The sequence below is a fragment of the Telopea speciosissima genome, chromosome 4, assembly GCF_018873765.1.
Source record: "Telopea speciosissima isolate NSW1024214 ecotype Mountain lineage chromosome 4, Tspe_v1, whole genome shotgun sequence".
NCBI classification, from domain to species: Eukaryota; Viridiplantae; Streptophyta; class Magnoliopsida; order Proteales; family Proteaceae; genus Telopea; species Telopea speciosissima.
This window is the reverse complement of record NC_057919.1, coordinates 60,075,052-60,100,486: the sequence shown is the minus strand read 5'-3', so window position 1 is coordinate 60,100,486 and position 25,435 is coordinate 60,075,052. Positions and strand designations below refer to the sequence as shown.

The following is a 25,435-nucleotide window of genomic DNA, read 5'->3' as shown; positions in this document are numbered from 1 at the left end:
TACAGCAAACTGGTATCTGAAAGTTTTTAGTCCTGCAGTAAAGGCACTACAAGTTACGTGAAAAAATGTCTTCTATAACGAATGCTATCAGTAGACGGGCTCACAAAGAATGAGCTGAGCCGAAAGTGAAACTAACTATCTACTCTTCCCCTGTGGATTTTATTTCATCTGTTTTGGGACTCACTATTTTGTGATGGTTTTATTGATAATTTCAGGCATCCTAGGAAGAAGTTTGGGCTTCTAGAAAAGCATAAAGACTATGTCTTGCGTGCAATGGCCTATCACAAGAAGGAGGAGACTTTACGGGTAATTCTTCCAGTGATTGCTTCTGCTGATTTCCTCTTATTTGTTGTTAATATCCTCTGCAAAATGTCCTCAGTGATCTTTTCTTATAACATGGTTTCTATTAAATATTTGGTGTATGTTGTGTATTTTTTGGTTCGGTTACAGAATCTCAAGGAGAAAGCATCATTCAGGAACCCAGATGAATTTTACTTCAAGATGATTAGGACAAGAACCGAGGGTGGAGTCCATAAACCAGAGTAAGATATAAGTTGTCCAATTCTTTGTTTTGCTTCCATAAATTTTGGTCATACACTAACTAATTTGTTTTTCTCAGGAGTGAGGCCAAGAAGTACACTTATGAGGAACTCATGCTCATGCAGACCCAAGATATTGGATATATCTTTCAGAAAATCCAAAGTGAGAAGAAGGTGCATTAGTGTTGCTAGTAATTCTAGTTAATTGTAGTGTTGTAGCTGGTTTGGGAATAGAAATTGATCATAGTCAAGTTTTATGCAATTCCTTTATTGGCATCTTATTGTGGTGTTCTTTGTTTTCTGTAGAAAACTGAGAAGCTTGGTGCCGTGCTGCATTCTCTTGATAATCAGGCACCTAACAAGCACATCTATTATGCTGAAGATAGGTTTGGATTTCTTGACCTTCACTGCTGCGCTTTGAACTAGATTTCTTGCTTACATTCAAAACCCGAGGCATGAATCTGGTTGTTTTTAAATCTTAACTGCTCTTGGATGGTGATAATTTTTATTTTTTTGTTGGTAAAAGGTTGGCTGGGTGGCTGCCCACCTAAGCTTTGTCTCAAGGATCATCTAAGGTGCCACCTGGAAGGATGACAGTTGAATATTTTAGGAATGTCTGGTTTGCCCACATATGAAATTTCAGTTTATATTTCAATCATTTACCCACCAATGTAATGGCATACCCTCCCCTGTATGTCCATGCACCCTTTTGGTTGTCCTAGATTTTTCAATGTTTTGTATTTCCACTTGGCAAATTTCATTTGGGCTGAAACTAGGTATGTGAGCCGGGGGCCTTGGGTCTACCTTTCTACCAAATTTCAGTCTGACCTGACATGCCATGAGGCAGAATTAGGTGACTTACTCATCTAACTTTCCCTTTTTTATGTTTAGAATACTTTACTTGATAATCGATCAGTTATGAGGATATATTGATGGACTATAATTAATCAAGGCTAGGTTTCGACTTTTACATGTACAGGTACTTTTTATTTTTCCTATGCTTTTTGAAAATCGTAGTAGGTTGAATGCTAAAACACTTCCTGGTGGCATTTTGACATTTTGGCTTTGTATGGTTGATCAGGAATTGAGGGATAATAAGTAGGCTGTGTGCCCCGCAGGTTGAGGAAAGTGAGGAATGGTAAAGGGAAATGAAGTTTTCCCTGTTATGTTTGGTTGCTGTCTTGTTTAGGTGTAAATAGGTGAGGGAAAGTAATGGCACATTATCTCTCAAAAAGGTGTGGGCCCAATGGCTTTCCACACTATTACCTCAAATCCAATCAATTTTGGTTTGATTTTGTAACATTTTGGGCTGGGGAAAAGCATAGGGGAGGCAGGGAAAGGGTGGATTTCGAGTTTTTTTTTTTTTAATCATGTCTCCAAACAGACTTAACTTTTACCATTCATGTGGAAGTTGTCAGACATCCTCTCACTTTATTACGACTCCACACTTCTCCAACAGACAGAGATTTTGGGAATAATGGGTATTCTGACCTGACTTAGGGGACTTGGTTGCTCTTTGGGGCTGAAGCTGAGTCTGGTATATCAATGTATTGTTGACTAGATTTTGGAATTTAAGACATTGGCTTGGGCCCATAGTTCAAAATCTCGTTCGGAAATTTCTGATATTTTGGCCAGGCCGAAACGAGATTGTTAGATATGGGCCAGAATACCGTGGGGGTATTCTGGACTTTTTTCCTTTTTATTTATTTAGTTGTTTGTATGTGGTTTAGTCCCATATTGCTCATGTACATATGTTTATTCTTTTATTACTCTTATAAATAAAGAGGTGCTTGGGGTGACTAAGATCATCTAAGCCTTTCCCTAATTTTAAATCTCTCTACATGGTATCAGAGCTGATTTCGAATTAGGGACCAACCCCATCGATTTTTTTTTTTTTCTCCTTCTCTCCTCCATCGTTTTTCCCTTCTTCCCCTCCTTGTTTCTCCTTGGTTCTCCCTTTTTCCTAAGGGCAGCACTACAAGAGGTGGTCGCATGACCTAGTTGTTGCCCCTCCCAACCTCTTTTCAGTTTTTTATGACTTAATTACTGCTCGATAGCTGCTGGACCCTCCCTGCCGCATTGAAGTCTTCAAGGTTTTTTCTAGAGATCAGCCCCTACCATTATTGAAGGCTGTTCTTCACTTATTGAGGCTTCTTCAGCACCTTTTCCAGCATCTATTCAGCATCTCTTCTCCTTCATTGAAGACCTCCACTCCCAATTGATCTCCATCTTCAAGGTTTTTTTCCAAAACCCTGACAATTGTCGACTTTGGGTGTGGGGCTGCTTGTTGCTGCTGCACTTTGGTTCTTCTTCTGCCAGGCTGATTCTATAATTACCAGGAGACACTCGGCTGCAATTTTTGGGCTTCTACAATCCAGTTTTGAAGACCTCTCTGAGATCGATACACACTTACAGGGTTTTTTTCAAAACCCTGACATCTATCGATCTTGGGGCTGCTGCTGCCCATTGGACCTGAGTTTCTACAGGTTGTTTTCTCCATTATAAAGCACCAATCGGCTTCAGTTGCAGCCTTTTATCTGCAGTTCTGTGCCTCACTTGTCCCTTTATCGATTTCCACAATTCAGGGTTTTCTTCAAAACCCTGACACTATCGATATAGGGGTCTCCTTGTGCTGCTGGTTCTGTTTTTTGGAGAGGTGATTCAGCCTTTATTTTGAAGTTAATATTGGACTTATTTGCTGCCAAGTATGGGTGATTCGATCAATTCTTCAGCTACTTCAGATTAGTCACTCAATGATGGTCACAAGACAGAGTACCACAACTTTCCACCAAATCCTATTAAACTTGATGGCTTGAATTACCTTCTCTGGTCCAGATCTGCCTCGTTTGCCATTGCAGGCCGTGGTCTCACCAGTCATATTAATGGCACTTGTGTTATGCCTACTGAACAAGGGCCTGCTCAGGAAAAGTGGCTTGCCAATAATGGTGTTCTGATGTCTTATCTGATAGGCTCTATGACTTCTGATCTGCAACATAACTTTCTTCTTCTGGACACTGCCTCCCAGATTTGGGCCGCCTGCAAGGAAACATATGGGCAACTTGGCAATAATACCCAAGTATATGAACTCTGGAAGAAGGTCCTTCACACCACTCAGGGTGAACTTTCAGTGTCCAAATACTATGCTACTCTCTGTAGTCTGTGGCAACAGTTGGACCATTTCTCAGACTTTCACCCTACTTCAGTGGCTGATATTGCTTCCTATAAGAAGCACGTGGACAAGATCAGAGTATATGGCTTTTTGGCTGGTTTGAATGTGGAGTATGATCAGATCCGTGTTCAGGTGTTGGGCCATAAGCCGTTTCCCACACTTGAACAATCTTATGCATTGGTGTCTTCCGAGGAGAACTGGAGGGCTGCTATGTTGCACCCTCCTATTACAGACAGATCAGCTCTCAAGGCTGTTGCCCCGGCCACTTATGCTCCTAGTGGCACTGCTGCTCTTGGTGATTCTGCTACTATTGTTTGTGAGCACTGTCACAAACCCTATCACACCAAAGAGAAGTGCTGGAAACTTCATGGGAAACCAGCTGATTTTGAAGCTAAAAGGGCTGCCAAGAACAAGAATAAAGCTAAAGTCCAAGGCCCATCAGACTGAGACTGTTACTGCAGCCCCTGCTACTGACCCTGGTCTATCCCAGGATGATCTACATGCACTCCTACGTATGCTAAGGTCTTCCGCTGCTGCTTTCTCTACTACATCAGCTACTGCCAATTCATCTGCTCCTTCAGGTTCACACTTTGCCCGGTCAGGTATTCCATTTGGGGGTCATTGTGCTTCTGTAGCTTCCCATCCTTGGAGAATAGATTCTGGAGCTACAGATCATATGACCGGTTCCTCTAGTTTGTTTCACAGATATTCTCCCACTTCTGGGAAAGACAAGGTCAAAGTGGCTGATGGTTCTCTTTCTTCCATATCTGGAAAGGGAATCATCAACTGCACTTCCTCTCTTCCTTTGACTTCTGTTTTGCACATTCCTAATTTTACTACTAATCTTCTTTCCATTAGTAGTATTACTCGTGATCTTAACTGCAAAGTCACTTTTTTTCCTTCTCATTACGTGTTTCAGGATCTGGAGTCTGGGAAGACGATTGGATTGGGTAAAGTGCATGGTGGGCTGTATCTGCTTGATGACGATTGCTTCTCTCCACCACCATTACATTCTCCGCCATACCAGAACTCCATGGTCTCTTCTGAACTCTACCAGTGGCACTCTAGGTTAGGTCACCCCCCTTTAGGAATCTTAGCTCATTTATTTCCTAGTCTGGTTACCCTTCGTACTAAACATGATTTTTTTTTTGTGAGGCTTGTGTTCTGGCCAAACAGACACGTTCGAATTATCCCGTTTCTAATAAAAGGAGTTCTTCTTGTTTTAATTTAGTACATTCTGATGTTTGGGGCCCTAATCGTAAACCTTCTATTTTTGGCCATCGTTGGTTTGTTTCTTTCATTGATTGTCATTCTAGGAATACATGGGTATACCTTTTGCACACAAAAAATCAAGTTTTTTCCTGTTTTCAGCATTTTCATAAAATGGTTCAAACTCAGTTCTAGGCTACTCTCAAAGTATTGAGAAGTGATAATGGAACAGAGTTTACTGAGTCCCAATTTCAAAAATATTTGGCTGACCATGGCATCTTGCATCAAACTAGTTGTGTTGATACCCCTGCCCAGAATGGTGTGGCAGAAAGAAAAAATCGCCACTTATTAGAGATGACCAGGGCTTTGATGTTTGCACAGAATGTCCCATCTCAATATTGGGGGGATGCGGTACTCACTGCCGCCTATCTCATCAATAGGCTGCCTTCTAGGGTTCTTAACTCTCGTAGCCCCTCTGATGTTTTACTGGGAAATTCCTCCTTTATTGTACCCCCCAAGGTGTTTGGTTGTGTGTGTTATGCTAGGGATAGAGAACCTCGGGGACTTCGTTGTATTTTCTTGGGTTATTCTCCGACCCAGAAAGGCTACAAGTGTTACCATCCCCCTTCCCGTCGTACCATAGTTAGTATGGATGTTGTTTTCCAGAAGTCCCTTTCTTACTATTCTTCGCCACCTCTTCAGGGGGGAGAGTTCTAGTGAAGATGTGCCTTTTGAGATTCCTCTACCAGAGGTTCCTCAGGCTGCTGTTCAGCCTACCTTACCACCACCCACGGCTGCTGTCCAGCCTACTTTACCACCACCAGCGGCTGCTGCCCAGCCTACTTTGGATGTCCAACTTCCTCTGGCTGTTCCTCCCTCACCTGATGGGAATCCTTTACAAGGGGAGACAATAGAAAATAGTGTTGTTAATGTTCCTATCCAGGGGGAGCTGACTCCTGTCCAGAGAACTATTGGTGAATTTCAGAAGAGAATTGACAACTCCAACATCATCACCTATACAAGGGGCAGATCCAAGAGAGGGCAACTGCAATCCACTTTAGCACCAATACCCATCCAATTGCCGGCTCCAGACCTGGATCCTTCATCTCCTGGTAACTCCTCTTCTTCCGACCTACCTATTGCTCATCGCAAAGGTACTAGGACTTGTGCTTTACATCCCATATCTCGCTTTGTTTCTTATAGCTCTCTTTCTCCGTCTTTTCGTGCTTTTGTATCTTCTCTTTCTTCTGTCTCTGTTCCTAAAAATTGGCAGGAAGCATATACAGATGGAAAGTGGAAGGCTGCAATGTTGGAAGAAATGGGAGCACTACACAAAAATAATACGTGAGATCTTGTGGCTCTTCCTCCAGGGAAAAAACCAGTGGGATGTAAATGGATCTTCTTGGTCAAACAGAAGGCTGATGGTTCAGTGGATCGGTATAAGGCACGTTTGGTTGCAAAGGGGTTCATTCAGACTTATGGAGTTGACTATCAGGAGACCTTTGCATCAGTGGCAAAACTCAACACTATCGGTGTTATTATCTTTTTTTGTAAATCTTGGGTGGGATCTTGGCGTAGATGTAAAGAATGCCTTCCTCCATGGAGAGCTTGAGGAGGAGGTATATATGGACATTCCACTAGGCTTCTCTGATGACAGGACTAAGGGCAGGGTCTGTAAGCTAAAACGTGCTCTTTATGGGCTGAAGCAGTCACCTAGAGCCTGGTTTGGCAGATTTCATAGGGCTATGATTTCAGCAGGTTATAAGCAGAGCAATGCTGATCACACTTTGTTCATCAGACGAGTTGGTGACAAGGTTACTCTTCTCATAGTCTATGTGGATGATATCGTGGTGACTGGTAATGATGGTGCTGCTATCAAGGATTTAAAGCTTCTCCTTGGCCGTGAGTTTGAGGTCAAAGATCTAGGTCCTCTCAAATATTTTCTAGGGATAGAAGTTGCTCGCTCTTTAAAGGGCATCTTTCTTTCTCAAAGAAAATATGTCCTTGATCTATTGACTGAAACAGGGTTGCTAGGTTGTCATCCTTCAGATACTCCTATGGATGCTACTACAAAACTTAAAGAGAAAGAGGGTGAACCTGTTGATAAGGGTGGTTATTAGTGGTTAGTGGGCAAACTAATCTACCTTTCCCACACAAGACTTGATATAGCAGTTGCTGTAAGTATAGTGAGCCAGTTCATGCATGATCCCTATTCCTCTCATATGGATGCAGTCCGTCGTATTTTGAGGTATTTGAAGTCTGCTCCAGGAAAGGGAATCCTCTTATCTCCCAATGGTCACCTGAAGATTGAAGCTTATACTGATGCCGATTAGGCTGGTTCTCCTGACAGGAAATCTATCTCTGGCTATTGTTCCTTTGTGGGTGGGAACCTTGTCACATGGCGTAGCAAAAAGCAGAATGTTGTGGCAAGGTCTAGTGCTGAAGCCGAGTTTCGTGCGATGGCCCAAGCATTTGTGAACTTCTATGGCTTAAAGGATTATTGCAGGATATTGGTGTTGCTGTCCATCTTCCCATGATGCTTTATTGTGACAATAAAGCTGCCATCAACATTGCTCATGATCCTGTCCAGCATGATCGCACTAAGCATGTAGAGGTTGACCGACATTTCATCAAAGAAAAGCTTGAAGCCGGCCTCATTTGTGTTCCCTTTGTGAAGACTACTGATCAACTTGCTGATGTGTTCACTAAAGGACTGAGTAGCAAGCTGTTTCAGGCTATCTTAGTCAAGTTGGGCATGCATGATATATATGCTCCAACTTGAGGGAGAGTGTCAGATATGGGCCAGAATACCGTGGGGGTATTCTAGACTTTGTTCCTCTTTATTTATTTAGTTGTTTGTATGTGGTTTAGTCCCACATTGCTCATGTACATATGTTTATTCTTTTATTACTCTTATAAATAAAGAGGTGCTTGGGGTGACTAAGATCATCTAAGCCTTTCCCTAATTTTAAATCTCTCTACAGAGATGCTATGTTGAAATGAAAAAGTGCAATATTTTGGAAATTTCGATCATCTCGTTTTGGAAATTCCGGTAATTCTGGTCTAAAAAATGCATTGTTTCGTCGAAATTTCGATCATTTCGTTTCGATATTTCAGCATTTTACACCCAAAAATGGCCAAGCAAAACTCATAGAAAAAATACACTATTTCGGCGAAATTTCAGTATCTCGGAAATTTCGGTCTGGCCGAAATGGCCTTCCAAAACGAGATTTAATACTATGCTTGGGCCTCAAGAAAGGGGATTATCATGGATGATTTAACCAGAGACATTCAAGATGAGGTAACTTGGTGTATGCTTTTTGTTTATGATATTGTTTTGGTGGATGAGACAAAAGGAGAGATTAATGCCAAGTTGAAGTTATGGAGATCATCCTTGGAATCAAAAGGTTTTAAGATAAGTAGAATGAAGACGGAGTATATGGTGTGTAATTTAGTTACACTAGGACGGATAATAAGGTGTTGAAAATTGATGAGTCAAAGATTCCACAAAGTGATTGTTTTAGGTATTTGAGCTCAATCATAAAGAAAGATTGGGGTCTAGGCGGCTGTCACCTTAGTGATATCGACTCAGATTTGTCCCACATTTGTCATTTTATTTACTTAAGATATTATTCATAAATAAGCAAATACCATCTATTTGAATCCAATAAAAATAGTTAAAGGATCAAATTCTAAAAGGATAAAGAGTCAACCCCCCCTGTTCAAGAACAAAAACTAGGTATTTGGCCGTAGGTGAAATTTTCAACTTTCTAATGCTAGGATTTTTCTCAAATCTAAAAATTCCATAAATCTTAATATGGTAAAAATTGCTAAAAATCAAAAAGAGCGGTAAAATATTCATTTGTTTTGATATATAAAAAATATTTTCATTCAGAGCGATTTTGACAGCATTTGCGCACATAAAATAAGGTTTGACCGGAACATAACTCCTTCAATATAAATTAGATTTAAGCAATCTTGGATTTGTTGGAAAGCTGGTTTTGTGCTCTACCTAATACAAAAAGTCTCATGTGAAAATAAGATCATGAGAAAATTATGTATACATCCCCTGTATTTTAAAATAAATACAAAATTTACAGTCCGTTAACAACTCAACGTTAAATGATGACATGGACTATACTTTAGACATGAAATGACTCTTATACCTTCATGTGTCTGAGTCTCCTCCCCCTCCTTTAGACATGAAATGACTCTTATACTCTTATATGTCTAAGTCTCCTCCCCCACTCTGGCAACCGACCTTCTCCCTCTCCGGCTCTGCTTTCGCTGGTGGGAGAGTGAGGGAAACTGAGAGGGGTCAGGGGGAAGAGGAGAGAGTTGCAGAGCCGGAGAGGGAGAAGAAGGTCAGTTGCCATTTGAAAAATGTGAAATTGCACCAATAACCCCAATTCCTTTTTCTTTTTGTGAGGTATTGTAAAAAATCAAACAATGTCACTAGTTAAAGCAAGTCTTAAAAACTCAATTGTATAGTGTCCGATTAAGAATTTCCTATTCTTCCGGAATTGATCGATCTATTGGGGTCAGTAATAAACAAAGAATTGGGATCAATCTTTTCTTCCGATTTTTAAAACCTTATAATAAAGGGTTTCTGCAGTTTTTTTTTTTTAAGGGTTTTGCATGTAGTATGCATAAACGCTGTAAAAGCTCTGTGCCGAAGTGAGAAGCAACAAGAAGACAGCAGCGAAGACGGAGATGATGGCCCAGGGGTTGTTGAAGTAGTTATACTTCAAGCTAGCCTTCCATGCGTTCCACATGTGGTTGTGGTATCGGTTCACCTCCTCTGACAGCCATGAGAGATCGCTGTCATTGGTGTCGTACACCACCTCCTGACACAGCCTGTGGAACAGCTCCGCCACCTCTGTGTCACTTCCCAGCCAGTGCTCGATGATAAGGGTATAATCCCCTGTTTTGACTGCGTGGTGCGAAGGTGGTCACTGGTATGCAGGGTTTCATCCCCTGTTTTGTTCCCATTCCGAGGAAGAAGGAAGAGGGTTTTTTTTTTAAACGAAGGAAGGGTTTCAGCCACATCAAATTTGAGTTCTATTTTGTTTTTTTAGCTTGAAGAGGGTAGAATGGTCATTTCAAATGAAAACAGTGATGACATTATCACTTAACAGTGACATTCTAACAGACAGTCAATTTTGTAGTTTTTTATAAATAGGAGGGGAGTACTAGTGTGATTTTTGAAACTTCGGGTTGAGTAGTACTTTAGGCAAAGTACAGGGGATGTATGCTTAATTTTTCCTAAAATCATTTTACCACTCAAACTTCGTAGATAACAAAAAACATTTCTCTAAGTCGAGAGCAGTTTAATTACTTATAGATAATATCATTTTTTCTAAGAACAGTATAAACCAAATGTGAGACTAGGTATACTAGGACAATGACTAATTTCAAGAACAGTATAAACCAAATGTATGTTTGATTGTTTCAAACTTTCAATAGCTTGCTTCTTAAGTTCTTCTGTCATCTAGTTCTATGTTGATTTTTGATGACTTGATGTGGCTTGATATTAATTTTTTATTACTTGATGCAACTTAATGTTGATTTTTGATGACTTGATGTGGCTTAATGTTGATTTTTTATGACATAAGGTATATATTGTAGCATACTAAATAATGTTAGAAAAGAGGCGAAATAAAAAAGTAACACTTTGGGAACCTTGTTGCCTATGCGCTTAGGCACCCTTTCACTGCCTTGGGCTGCTTTGCCGCCTTGATAGGGCTGGTACGGCGCAAGGGCTCATGCTCTCTACAATAAATCCCTTCCGTAGAAGGTCATTCACTTGTCTCTTGAGCTCAGCGTGCTCGGTGGGGTGAGGAGGTAAGTGGCCAGATTTGGAAGAATCAATCCGGGTACTAGATCGATAGCATGCTCTATGTCTTGCATCGGTGGAAGGTCATCGGGCAAGTCTTTGGGCATTAGGTCTGAAAAATCCTAAAGTAACTCCCTTATTGGATTAGGGAAGGTTACCTCCTTCACGGGCACAACTTCTTTGGTTACCAGTGCCAAGATCAATCCCTTCTCCTCACTTGTAGTAAGGAATTCCTGATGCGGCAAGACTAACAACTTCTTATTGGACGGTTATCCCTTGCTTGTACTAGCTCCATCTCGTTGGTTCTTTACTTGAGAGGTCTCCTTGGTTTGTTGTTGTTTTGGCCATAGACTTTAGTATCTGTTGCCTCCTTGCTTGTGTGGTTCTGAGCTTCAGCTTCATCAAAGGTACATTGAGAGGATTCAGCACAAGGGGTTTTCCCTTGAAGTCGAAGAAACACTGGTTCTTGGTACCACCCACCAAGACATTGTTGTCGTACATCCATGGCCTTCCAAGTAGTACATCGGTCAAGACCATTGGAATGACATTGTACCACACGTCCTCTTCATAACCTGATATCTATAATGGCACAGAACAATGCTGGTCCACCTCCAAAGTAATATTATTTAGGGAAAATTGCCTGGATCTACTTGATTAGAAAAAGATTTACAAACTTGGTAGAAATAAATTATGTTTTACAATCATCAGTTACTAAGTTGAATAGATTTACCAAATCCCCATAAGAGTAATAAAAGCTAAATGAATAGCCTAAAATACCCTTGGCATCTTTCTCTTTTCGCTATTTTTTATATCTTTATTTTACCTCTCTCCTCCTTGTTCTTGTTCTTGTTCTTTGTTAGGGGATGAGGTTGCAGTGGCGGCTGTCACCGCACTCCTTGCTCCCGCCCTCCCTCTCTCTTCCCTGCTCCTCCTTCCAGTTAGTTCCACAACCTTCGCTTCCGCCCCTTTATCCCCACCCTCACTGTAGTCAATTTTCTCAGAAATATTTCAGGAGCTTGATATCTTCTCGATCTGCTCAGGTGGGGAGAAGACAATTTACCTACATATAATATACAAATCATAAACTATTCTTTCACAGGATCAATGCTGTGATAGAAGAAAGTGAAAGGTGGGGAGAAGCCAATTTACCTATATATAAACTCCATTGGGACAACGAAGGTGAAAGGTGGGTATAAATTGGGAATGAACAGAGGCATTTGTCATCATTTGCCATTTATGATGTTATGAGGTATGTGCAACCACCTATTTTCACCCAAGAAGCAGCACTGCTTTTAGCTCCTGGAGCCAAAGGAAAATGCTCTGTTTTGTCCTCTTCAAACATTATGATAAAGCAACCAATTGCAAGGTTTGAAGGTCATGCAATAAATGTTGATTTTGCAAGAAAGGAAGTAAAAAAAATCTGAAGAATGAGTTGATTAATCTATATTCAAGGTATATAGGAAAACCACTTGAGCAGACTGAGGAGGATATCAAGCGTCCGAAATATTCCACAGAAAATTGGTTGCAGGGGATAGGGTGAAGGTGCGTCTGGAGGGAAATTCGTAGAACTAACAAGAGGGAGTGACGAAGAAGAGGGATGGCGGTAGTAGGTGTGGGGAATAAAAAATTAAAAGGCAGGAGCAGGGAGTGTGGTGACAGTCACCACTGCAACCTCATCCCCTGATGATGGAGGAGAAGGAGGAGGGAGGTGATAAAAAAATATAAAAATGGTCGTAAAACGCTAAAATGGGAGTAAAAAAATAATAAAAAGAAAAGAGAAAATGCAAAGGGTGTTTTAGGTTATTCCTTTAGCTTTTATTAGTCTTATGGGAATTTGGTAAATATTTTCAACATAGTAACTTATGATTGTAAAACATAATTTATTTCTATCCAGTTTGTAAATCTTTTTCTAATCAAGTAGATCTAGGCAATTTTCCCTATTATTTAACAATGACACCTTTTAAGGTTGGGGGTGTGGCTCAAGCCTTAACTGCTTGTCAATGACGAATGCTTGATAAACCATATTCACACAACTCCCGCTGTCCACTATGACTTATGCCATTGAACGTCCACTTGCCAGCAATGTATAGAAAATACAATGGTTTCTCCAATTCTTCCCCCTTTTGTTCAATGATCAGAATTCTGGTCACGACGTTTACCTCATAGGTATTATGTCACACCCCGCTCCTTATAACCCAAGGGATGTGACTAGGATGCTTACCATCATCCTACTCTGCCTGCCAGAAGCTCAGATACAATACCTTAACATCACAATCACACTCGAGAATCATAATAATCAGAGATGACGGAAGACTAAAATATAGTAATACTGATTCTCATAGCTGAGAAACTAAATGTGATAGAATATTACATATCTCAAGTTTATTCTTGATCCAACAATTAACCATAATGTAAACAATAATAACAGACATCGTGTCCCTCGGGTTCTGGTGTCCACTAGTCTCCATCATACTTTGTCATAAAGGAGGAACTGTCTGCGCCCGACAACACTACTGTACCTGCATCACAATCTAAAAGTGGGTATCCACGTGGAGTGAGCTTCATTATGCTCAATGAGGGATGGGGGCATGCAAGCATACACAAACAATAGATGATGCGATGCATGAGTTCATTTTATTATAATAACCTAGCAACAAAACTAGGTCTCTGGTATGCTGCTTCTGCAACACATTAGAATGTATCCCTGGTACCCGAATGCGTCATAGGTCACCAAGCGATACAACCCTAGTTGCGAAAGGGAGCCTGCCGGTCCTTGAATGCGCCTTAGGTCTCCCAGCAAACCCCGATAAACCCCACCAGTGTCGGAATAACCATCGGTTACCTAGCTCGGTCCGCCTTCGGCAATAATCACATCATAACGCGGAAGTGGTATTCAGGAAAATCATCATCAGACATACCACGAAAGGCCATCCAACACGTAACCCCCTGTTGGCTAGGGGTTGTAGTAACCAGGTTGGTTATCCTAATCATATATCCATATATATGAACAGTGCGCGTCACATAGATATGTATATGCTTGAGGCCGACGATCACATTACCGGAATCCCCTCGGCTACACCGTCCTCCCATTTCCTCAAGCATAAACCCACACATACAAGTATGGTGAATACGGTACCAGAATCATACACTGGCCACCCCGCAACCCATTTCCAAGCCTAATGCAATCATATAGTTCTAATGCAATAGTTTGTATGGCGAATACGGTACTGGCATCATGCCTTGGCCATACTACAACCCATTTCCAAGCTTATGTCTAATGCAATATGAATGCAATTACAAGTATGGCGATGACGGTACCGGAATCCACCTCGGCCACACCGGATCCCATTTCCCACACATAGCATACATTCGAATCATTTACAGTTCAAAGCATACATAGTTCAATGGACAACAATATATAATTGAAATGCATGATATGCAACATACAACAGTCATATAAATATGGAAACACTCCTTAAATTAAAGTCAAACCACACCCACTTACCTTATCTCAAAGACTTAGCGATTCAATCCCAAAATGAAATCCCGAGTGACTCCCCAACATAGTTGTTAAGGTGCCTAGGCGAACCAAGGCGCTGGAAGGGGCTAAAAACCAAGTCGGCACCAAAAAGGCGACAAGGCGTCCCCTAGGTGACCAAGGCGACACCAGAAATCAAGGTGAGAGAAAGGCGCCTGGACGACTAGGCGACGCCTTGACAACTATGCTCCCCAATAGACCTCACCGGGTTGATTGCCTCTGACCTAACTATATTTACAAGGTGTTAGATTAAGCGTTGGAAGAATGCCCGAAGAATTCCCAGAAGGGCATAGTGGAAATCAACTCTTGAAACCCACCGGCAGAAGTCACCGGTTGATCAACGATTGACTGGTGGATCAGCCAATGGAAGAAGCAGTAGCTTTGGTTTTCTAGATATGTTCATCGGCAGAACCCCACCGGTTGATCTAAATCTGTCGGTGGTGTTCAACTGGTGGATATTCCGAGAACTGGGTTTCAACTCAGGTTCCATCCGACACAGTCCCGGGGTAATTTTTCGTTCCACAGAGATTGTAGGGAATCATTCCACCTTTCTTTTGAACCAAAGCGACATCGAGTTTCACCTCACAGAATAGGAGATGATCGAATCTCCGATCAAAACCCTAACTTTTAGGTTTTGATTGTTTTCACCCAAAACACTGGGGATTCAGTCAGAGACAGGGTTGGGGGCATGCATGAGGGTGCAGTACCCTAAAACAACAGCACACCAGCTAGCTACAAAGTTTAGCACTGGATTTCAAGTGAAATCTAGCCAAAAACCCTAAATCCTAAACCCTAGGTTTGTAAAACTAGTAGAAATGAAGAGGAGAAGACAGGGAGCAAGTGCTCCTACCTGAGACTGAGCTGGAACAACAACTGGTGTGGGTCTGGGCTCTTTTCCTTCTTCTCCTTCTTTTCCTTTCTTTCTCTCCTTCCCATGGTTTTGGTTTGTTGGTAATGATCTCGAGAAGCTCATAACCCTATTTATAGGTTAAGGCCACTAAGGTCTAAGGCTCGTTTGCTTGCGCGAATTAATTCAGTCAAACTGATTATTTTTCTAGTTGGACCACGTGGGCACACCACCTTGACTTTATATTGGGTACGAAGGTAAAGGTGGGTCTCACAATGAGTTGAGACACACTAGAGAGGGTTTGACATGGGACATTGGGGTCTCACAGACAGCAGTCCATTATTGGACAGCAAGACCCACCGGTTGATGTTACTGGCAGATCAGGATCTGCCTGTGATGATTGGCCGGTGGATCAATTCCAGCTCTGATTCAGCTGGGATTTCACCAGTGTTTCTCTCCCGCTCTCAAGGGTATTTTAACAGGGGTTTGTACATTGTATAATGGTGATATTCTAACATGATCTTGAAGGTTAAAATTACATCATCTGATCACATACCATCAAGTGTTTGGAAACCACTTCCACAGCCCGTATGCCTCCAATGTTGACAGTTGCCGGAGCAGCACCTATTATAAAAGTTCAAATTAGGCCTGTTTTGTGCACGGGTGTAACATATTATCATCATAATCATCATCTAAAGTGTCATCTGCGTCCCCCTCCTCCAGGGCAGCGTTGACTCAAGTTGTGGTTCACATACTAGCATTTCAGGGTGGTTTTCAATGTAAGCAATAACAAAGTTGGACCTATTTTTCTGTGTAGGTTCTGGAGTTTGGGTAGGCAATCCACTAGGTCTATTTTGGGAAAAGGTCTTCTTACCATCACCGGACTAAGGGACAAATCATCGAGGGGCTGCTTTAAGTAAGCCTTCGGCATCAAGAGCTTTCTCAAAACAATCATTTAGACTACGAATTTTGACCACTACCATCTTATCGTGAACATCGGTCCTTAATCCCAATTTGAAATGGAATACAAGCTGATCATCTTCCTTGTCAACCTTGGTACATGACAATAAATTGTTGAATTTGTCCATGTACTATTGAGCTGATCGTGCAACCTTCGCCGGAAGGTAGATGGTAAATATTTCTCCTTCAATTTGTCCTTCATCTCTTCCCAAGTGATAGGCTCATCATGGCGACAATAGAGCCTTTCCTCTTTTGGGTATGCCACCATTCCCTTGCTGCTCCTATCAACGTTGTACAAGCCAACTTCATCTTCCTTTCTTCAGAAAGGGTATACCAGTCGAAATAGTCATCTAAAGCGCACATCCAATCATAGAAGCCAACTTCATCTTCCTTTCCCATTATAGTCTTTTAGTTCAAGCTTCACTTTATGCTTGTCATCCTGTCGTCGACCATCAAAGTCATTGGTTTCATCTTCATAGATAGTAGGAGTATGTAAGATCCTTTTTGGTTGACAAAGAGGGACCGAGAGGGCCTATTGACAGTAGGCTGCTGCTGTTCTCTCATTTGATCCATAAACTCCTTGAACTCACGTTCCATAGAAGTAATCTTTTTAGTCAATTGCTGGACAGCTAAGGCAAGAGCATCAGTAGTAACTAAAGGAGCTTGGTGGGGATTGTTGGAACTTCCCTCAGCCATAGCTCTGATACCAAGAAAATGTAAGGTTAATCTACAAGTAGGCTGTTGAGAACCGTGGGATTGGAATATAGTGTCTTTGTCTTTAGGTTATTTTTAGGGTTTTATTATTTTCCCTCTTTACTATTTTGCCCTTGGGTTGTAATTCTCATTATAAATAAATTGGACCTTTGTCATTAATGACAAGTCACATCATTCTCTCAACTCTGATTTTGAACTTGGTATCAGAGCCAAAACCCTAGAAAATTATTTTTTTTGATTTTCGCATTCACCTTCTTCACCTTCGCCGCTCGTTGGAGGCCACAGCCTCCTCATCTAGTATGGTAGATTACCACCATACCATGCACCCTTAAAATTTTCCCTTGCCTTCCGCCTCCTCACCACGCCTTTCCTACCACCATTGCCGCTGCCTCTTTGAAACGCGACCCTCGTCTTGTTGCCGCGATCACCACCTGGCCGCCTCCCTCTGCTGTCATGACCTCCCACCTGGTTGCCTTCTTCCATGTGCTCTTAGCTGCCACTGCTGCCACCGCCGCGACCTTCTGGTCACCGCGCCTCTACCGCCGGCCCACCTAGCCATTGGCGCTGCGGCTGCGACCTGCCAGGTCGCTTTGCCTCTTCCGCCAGTGCTGCCACCGCCGTGACCTCCAGGTTGTCGTACCTCCCCGTTGGTCCTTCTCCACTGGCGCTGCCATCGCCGCGACCCTCTAGGTTGCCGTGCCTCCTCCGCCGGTCGCTCTTGCTGTGTCGCCACGACTCACTAGGTCGTGTGCCTTCTCCCTCCGGCCTCTCCTACCACCGGTGGCACTCCTTCGCCGCGACCCCTTTGGCTGCCACGCCTTCTCCGCTGCCCGTGTCGACACTCCCATTATTTTGGGTATTGCTCCATCCTTCTTGTAGTTGTTGCTCTTGATCCTCTTTTCTCTTTTATTTTTATGGAAAGGAAAACTATATTAAAGCCAGGGAGATTACAACAGGAGAGAAGGATTACACCATATAAAATCTATGCTAGTAAAGTTGTCAGTTTCTTCAGCTAACTCAAAATAACTATTAACAAGGTTCCAAGGAAGACATAAAGAGTTTGTAGGATTTAATATATCACAGAGGTCTTTGCTGCAAAACGACACTTCATTGATCCTCTTCTCTTGGTTATCATGGGCGAGGACAATACGAGTACTACCTTCTTGGCACCACTTAGGGGCAACCACTTGGTCGATCGAGTAGCACTGGGAATCACACTCTCCAACCTGGCCCTATCAAACTGAATGGTCGGAACTACCTTACCTGGTCCCGGGCATGGCTAATTCCAAGTTATTCCCCACAACACAAAGACATGCAGTGACAAATCCTTAAACTATAAGCCAGTCTAGGCTAGAAAACCAGAATTAGAAGGTTAGTATCAATATAGAAGGTAAGCAGTTCCAGGCAAACCAGACAGTAGTTTGATGTCAACTTGGATCGAAGGAAAGTCCTGGTGGCAGGAAGGAAAGCCTCCAAATATGAGCCTTGATGGATGTAAGGCTGCTGAGATATAATGAGTTGAAGTGCTGCAATAACTTGAAGAAACAGAGAACTGCAGGTGCTGAACTCTAAAACAGGCCTCAGATCAGGCCCTCTTAAGGATCGAAGGAGGCTCTGGTGCAGGGGAATGGAGTCCCAAAACAACAACTCTATAGATGCCCCGGTTACAGAGATCGGCCAAGTTGATTCAGCAACTCAGAATTAGAAACTAAGTCTGCTGCTGGTGTCTCTGGCCTCACAGATCAGCAACTAAGCTTTAGCAATCGTATAACCTTGTGCTGAAGTTCAAAGGAGACTGTCAACTCCAAACGGTGGGACTTGGTTGCTTAGTTTGGGTCAGAAAACCAAAGTAGAGGGTGAGGGGAGAGAAGGGAGATGGAGTTGGAGAAGGGGATGGGGAATAGGTGGCTCTCTCAGGACAATCAATTTGCTAAGAAGCAAGTTTTCATTCAACTAAAAATTATATGTAGGCCGCTAAGGGCATTACATTATATAGACTCAATGGTTGAGTCCAAAATAGTGCTTGCTACAAAGTAGCTTACAACCAATAGAAACTTCCTATAAAATCTAGCTGCCATACATCAAAATAGTAACTCCTATTTTAGAAAACAAAACTAAAATAGTAACAAACTGAAATTAGAAGCTACCTAAGAATCTATTGCAATGAAATAAAATATACTTTCTAAAACTAAAAATAGAAACTAAACTTTGGCAGCATTAGGATAGAATTTTCCCCCACTTGATATCTCCAATGGGCCCACAAGATCTTCTAAAAATCATTCCCAAACAAGGCAAATATTGGCTGTGACACTGTTCTAGTGAACAGTATTTTGGCCTTCAACTTGGGTCTTCTGGAAGTGCTGGGCTGGAATAACCTAAACTAGGCTCGGTTGGACCAGTTGCTGGTCCTGGTGCTTCTTCTTCCTGCAGTATTGTAGCCCAGTGAAGGGATCTGCATCACCAGAAATGGAGAAATCTCAGCAGTTAGGGTTAAACAGTTCATATTAGGCTTCAATTTCAGTCAAAGGTTTTGTCTTATTTACAGACCAGGTCCGCAGAATTTTGTCAGGATCTGATGCTGGATTGTGAAATCAAGGACAATCCTTCTGCAAGTTAGAAAACCTGAAACATGAACAGAACTGCTGTAAATTGATTAGTGGAAATAGGAATCAAATTAGAAATCTTTAGAGCTATTTGAATGCAGGATAGCAGATCGAAACAGGTCTTAACATGTAGCAGCAGAACCTGAACTAAGACAACACATAATTGAGAAAATTTGGTAGAATTAGTATGGCTGCAGGATATGGAAGCATTTAGATCAGAGTTCAGAAGTTCAGAGATCAATAACAGGAATTAACATTTTAAATTGGAAGCAAACAGAACAGAAAATATGGAGATATCAGTAACTGAATCAGAATAGTAAGCATAGATATCACCGGTAAGAAGAAAATAGGGACAGACCTGACCTCAGTTTCTGACAGAGAGATATAGAGAAAAAGATAGAAAGATAAACAGGTTAGGAATCCATTTAAACCTGGTTAGTAGTCCATCAAAGCTTACAAAGAGATTCACTCTTTCACCAAGGAATCCCCTTAGTCTTCACTTGGAATCCACCAAGTACACCCAGATTCCACCAGGTAAACACTACTGAATCCACAACACAAAATTCATAAATCTGAAAGTTTATTTCTTCAAACCATTTGGAGGGCCTGTAGGGTTTACAAATACTTATAGCTACACCAGAAGCCTGATAGTGACTTAGGAGAGATAAGGCTATCTTAAGATAAAAGCTAATAAGCTTCCAGTTCAAGCATCCTACCAATATGAATGCTCAAATCTAATCTAACATTAACAACCAATAAGAAAAAACGGAACCAACTCAGACTAGAATAAAATAGTCTTTACAATAAAAGAAGTTAGAAAACAAACTTTTTAGAAAACCCCCACAACTTGGACTGCTATCAAGATAAAATTCCTGTTGTGATTGGGTACCTTATCTCAGAAGCAGAAATTGAGCATGAACAGTAATCATGAGTCGTGACTGATAAGTGGCCGTCAAGCTAGCCTTGACGGCTCCCTGTTCTCTGGTACTGCTTCTAGAACCTTGTTTCTGCTTCACTTTGCCTTGCCCTAGAAGTTGTAATCATACCCTGCCAATCATTCTTGTACTTGATTCATCTTCTATGTCTACCCTATCTGGTACCCCGTCTATTTTTCTCATAACTGGTGTGGTCTTCCATGTGCATCCAAAAACAATCCATTGCCTGAGCTGTGATGGTATTGAAAGATGGACCATGTCCCAACCTGAAGACTGTAAACGTTGACTTGAAAATTAAGAGAGGATATCAAGTTTTTAGTTGAAGAAAATCCACAATTGGTAATAATGCACTAGGAAAAATTGGGAAGGTGAAGAAGCAAAAGGGGGTTGGTTGAGCTTCTGCCATAAGTCTGCCAAGGATAATTTTCTTGGGGATGAGGGTGGAAAATAATTAGAAAAAGTGTCCTGTTAACTGTTTTGGAAACACCCTTTAAAATTTTTTGGCTGGCATCATAGTTCAAGAAGGATTCTTTTAATGAGTAAGTTTGGTGGTTCTATAATAAATATATAATTTTGATATGTATTCCAACACATCCATTCTGTATAACAACTACAGAGAAGGTTAAGATGGAGATTGTTTAAATTTCTTTTATAACAGGTTGTGTATTTTGCTAATCATCTCTCTTTCTGCCTTTGAATTTTAACTTATTATGACATTCTTCAAATTCTTTTCCTTTCCCTTATAGAGAGGAAGCTAAAGAAATGCGATTACAAGCTCTGCCAAGGGTTAAGTTACCTGCTTCTGAGGATATCCCAGATCATATTAAGAGATTAGAACAACTTGTCATTTGCATGGTAGAATGCTGTAGACCTCTGTTAGTTAAAACGGGAACGGCAAAAAAAGGGGTTCGGGATGGACGTGTTTTGAACGGATCAAAACTTGAACGGGGACGGTCAAATACGTCAAGAACGGCAAAAAAATGAAAACGGACAGTACGTGTTTTAAACGTTTATATTTTTTAAGTACGGGACCAAAAAAACGGCAATATATACGTATAAATTAAAGAATTATTACATAATTGATGTCTGCATTCAAAGTTTAAAATAAACATAACATCCAATTATTCAAATACTTTATTTATTATTCTTTCATTATCAATTAATCTCTTATGCTTATATTTAATATTAAGGCTATTGGTTTATATTAAGGTTTTGGGAGAGAGAAAACGTGGAAGGTTTTAGGATAATAAAACCGTGGAGATCTTAGAGGGCCAATGGGAGAGAAATTTTAGAGGAGATAAGAAAGCCGTGGGTGGCATGTGGAGGGAGGTTTTTTTTGGTAAAAGCATGTGGAGGGAGTTAGATATGGGAGAGAGAAAAAATAGGGAAGAGAGGAGATTTAGGAGAGATGGGAGTTGCTGCTTGTAAAAGTGCTCTCAAGAGAGCATTTTTAGTCCCACATCGGTAGTGGTGGACTTGAATAAAAATTGTTAAAACTATAAAATAGAGTCCAAGACTCAATGAAAAGTATTGTTCAACGTTTTATGGGTTTTGGGCCTCATTAGTGCTTAATCTATTGATGTTGAGAACCAATTGGGTCCCATTAATTAAGTTTAAAATTTATTACAAACTGTTTTTTTTTTTAGTTTAAAAAATGGCTAACGCGTTTTAATCGTGTTTAAAACTTTTTTTCAGCTGTTCACTTTTTTTCCCGTCGCTTTGAGCACAGTTCAGTTGTTCGTGTTTTAAACGCCAAAAAAAACGGTTTGGCGTTTTATTCGCGTTTTAAACACGAATTAACTAACAGAGCTGTAGACTGCCTGTTCCTTTGTTTATGCCTTGTGTGCGCTTGTTGCTGTTTTGACTGGGAAAAGGAAACGTTTCATTAATAAAGTAAAAGATATGTACAATTGGTTTATCTTTAAGCTCATGACTTTGTACGCATGTTCACAAAAAATACATAAGAAATATAGCAGCTTTCTCATGATTAATTGCTTGTGCATGCTCATATGATTAAATAATGTTACCCAGAGGCCTTATCTTGATCCATTCTCAAACATCTTGCTTTTCCTTTCTTACCAAACTCCCCAGATAGCATAGAGAGTGAAGTCCTTTTGAGTATTTCCTCTTGGGAGTAAAGTGGGAGGAGGCATGCCATGAAGTTAAAATTCACTTATACATGTGATGCTGGCAGCACAGCTAAATTGGGCCAGCATAATCCTATTTTGAAAGCCTCAATGGGTCATACGAGCTTGTGGCTACTTGATTTTGGGTTTATTGTTGTAGGAGGATGTATTTAATGGGCCAATATCTGGGGCAATGTTTAAGTGCACGAAATTAGATTCTAGATTCTAACCAGCCCCTGGTCAGCCTCCTATGCTTAGACTTGGGCCTCTATATTAGATCACATCGACCTGGCCATGTGACAGCTTCAGCTGCTGCATCATTGAGTCTATAGATATGAATGTGGTAATCCAAAATTTTCAATGGTTAATGAATTCAAATGGTTTCTTTGGCCAATAATGGTTCTCTGGTTATGACATTTGATAGGCGACCTTTGCTGGTTTTGATGGGCCAAACCTTTTAGATTGTTTGAGGTGAACAGGTTCTTCATTATTTATGATGTCCTCTGTGGGAACAGATAACAATTGACTCTGCTGGTCAGTAATCTTGAGATTCTGCTATTTAAGACTCTCCAATTAAGTTTCTTCGAAGATGCTCTGATTTTACAGCAGTTTTGGGAGTGAAAATAAGCTCGGGAGACTTAATTGATTCAAATGGAGTCAGCTTGGGATTCTGAGGGTTGATCCCATACCTGAAAGCAACTCTGGCTGTATATTTTGAGGCTGAATGGTAGGAGATCTTTGAGATCAAACTTGAAGTTCAGGGTTGAAAGTTGCGACCTAGTTCAATTTTGTGCAATTTTTCTTAATTTCAGAAAGTTCTTTTGGGGTTATGTTTGTTGGTTCTTAGAGGTCTAGGAGTGGAAGAGTTATTCTGAAATTTTCAAGTTGTTTGGTGCCTTATTGTTTGAGTTCTTACAACTTGAATCAGTCCGTGTTCATCAGAAGGTTGAAAACAACCTGTTGCAGAATTTTGATATTTTCCAAAAAACCACCTCTTTGGTAACATTTATTATTAAAAGATCCAGGTCAGAAGTTTGACTACACTAAGTGCTTGAACCAAGATTTGATTACTAAAAGGAGCCCAGTCTGAAAATGATTGTCAAAAGGTGCTAGCTTACTGGATCTTTTGGTAAGAAGATTTTTGTTTCATTCCCTGAGCCTCCACTGCCTTGAACATCAGTTTCATTTGTTGGATACTCTGAAGTTCAATAAAAGTAATCTACTCTGAGACTGGTGGATAATTTCAAACTTGAATACTCGATGAAAAATACAATACATCTGTAAATCCAGTTCAGAGATAAATTAAACCCTAAAGCCATCAGACATGACATATGAAACAATTAGCACTCTTAACATTCGATGTCAAAATACTATTGCATTTGGGGTGTCTGTGTGTTGTTACAAATTATGTCTAGAATTAAGTAGTTTTGAAGTTTGATAGAAGCTGCTCTTAATACTGGAAATCTGGTTCTACCATAGTAAACACCATCATTGCCAATGACTATACTGCAGTACAACATTCAGATTCTTTGACAGCATCATATGGTCAATGCGTCTTATGTGACTGCAATTGTGTATGGCACAAATCTTCCTACTTAATTTGCGCGTATACACAGAAGTATGTTGGTTTGGACATGATCCAGACCATCTAATGAAGAATTCCAACTTGATAACACTTACATAAATTTGGACTGTTAAAAATATTGGTACCTGTATAAAAGTTTAGTACCATTTAGGCTCCATCTGATTGGATGTAGAATTTTATAAAGTAATGTAAATTAAAGAAAATGTATCTAATCATTATGAGCAATTATATTCTATTAACTCGACCGCTTACTGAATATAGTAACTAATTTTTTCTTCACTTTCAATCAAGTTACTTAAATTTTTGTACAGAAATATGGCAAGGCAGAAATTTTGCTTCACTTTTCAACTAGTATCTAAAATGCAGCTATTTTTCTATCATTCCGTTTTTCGTTCCTTCATAAAATATTTTACATCACTTGTCAAAGTTTTGCATCAAACCAGATGGAGCCTTGATGGTTAGGATTTATATCAATAGGAACTTTGCTTTATTGCTCTTGCAAGAGGAATTCTTATAATGTTAAACTGTCTAAATTGATTGTCACTGATTTAGGTCAGTGATTTGATAGTCACCAAACTGTATCGTTTTTAGATATGGCTTAAAGATCTATCTATGCTTATAGAACTTGTTAGATTTCAGGTAGAACCTCCACTTTATTGTCTGGAGACTAATTTTCCTGTTCTCGGGTTTCTGTTAATCTGATAACTTGTAGCTTTCCACATCCAGGAAAACAGCTGTTTCATATAGAGAACTGGAGGCAAGGAAGAAGAGACTCAATGATCTAGAGAAACTGTATATGGACTTGGATTTGCGAAAAGAACTACAGGTTTGAACATCTTTGATTTTTTTCGTCTTTCTCCTTCTGGTTTTTTAGGCATCATTGGTTTGTATATAAAAAAAAATCGAATATACTGAAGCAGAAAAAAGGTCGTAAACGCAAGCTTCGTGAAGATGAGATTGTTTGCCCAACTTCCAAACCTGTATATAAATGGCAGAAAGAACGAAAGCGATGATGAAGAGAGTTTTTTTGGGTTCCTGCATCTCTCTGCCACCTTTTCAGCTCCGTTGATACTAGTAGTTGAACTCTTGCTTTGGAGGGTATTTAGAAATGACTGTTCAGGGCTAGGTGGATGTCCTGTGATGAGGTCAAAACCAGTTTCCTGAAAAGGCCAGATTTTCCTTCCTGGATGATAATGGAGAAACTATAAAGCAGGTATCTCTCATGCAAAAAAACACAGATTCTGGATCTTAGGAATAAGCTGTTGGTGATCACTTATCCAGCTCTGATTATTTCTTTTTGATATGTATGATTGTTACTAGATGATTTGGCTCTGTTTTTTCCGAGGGAGAAAGAACGCTACCTGGGCACGTGCG

General features: G+C 40.7%; 1 pseudogene; it reads left to right on the top strand.

The window, feature by feature from the left end:
* LOC122657626 lies at window positions 1–25,254 on the top strand (annotated as a pseudogene).
* Window positions 25,255–25,435: the final 181 nt, after the last annotated feature.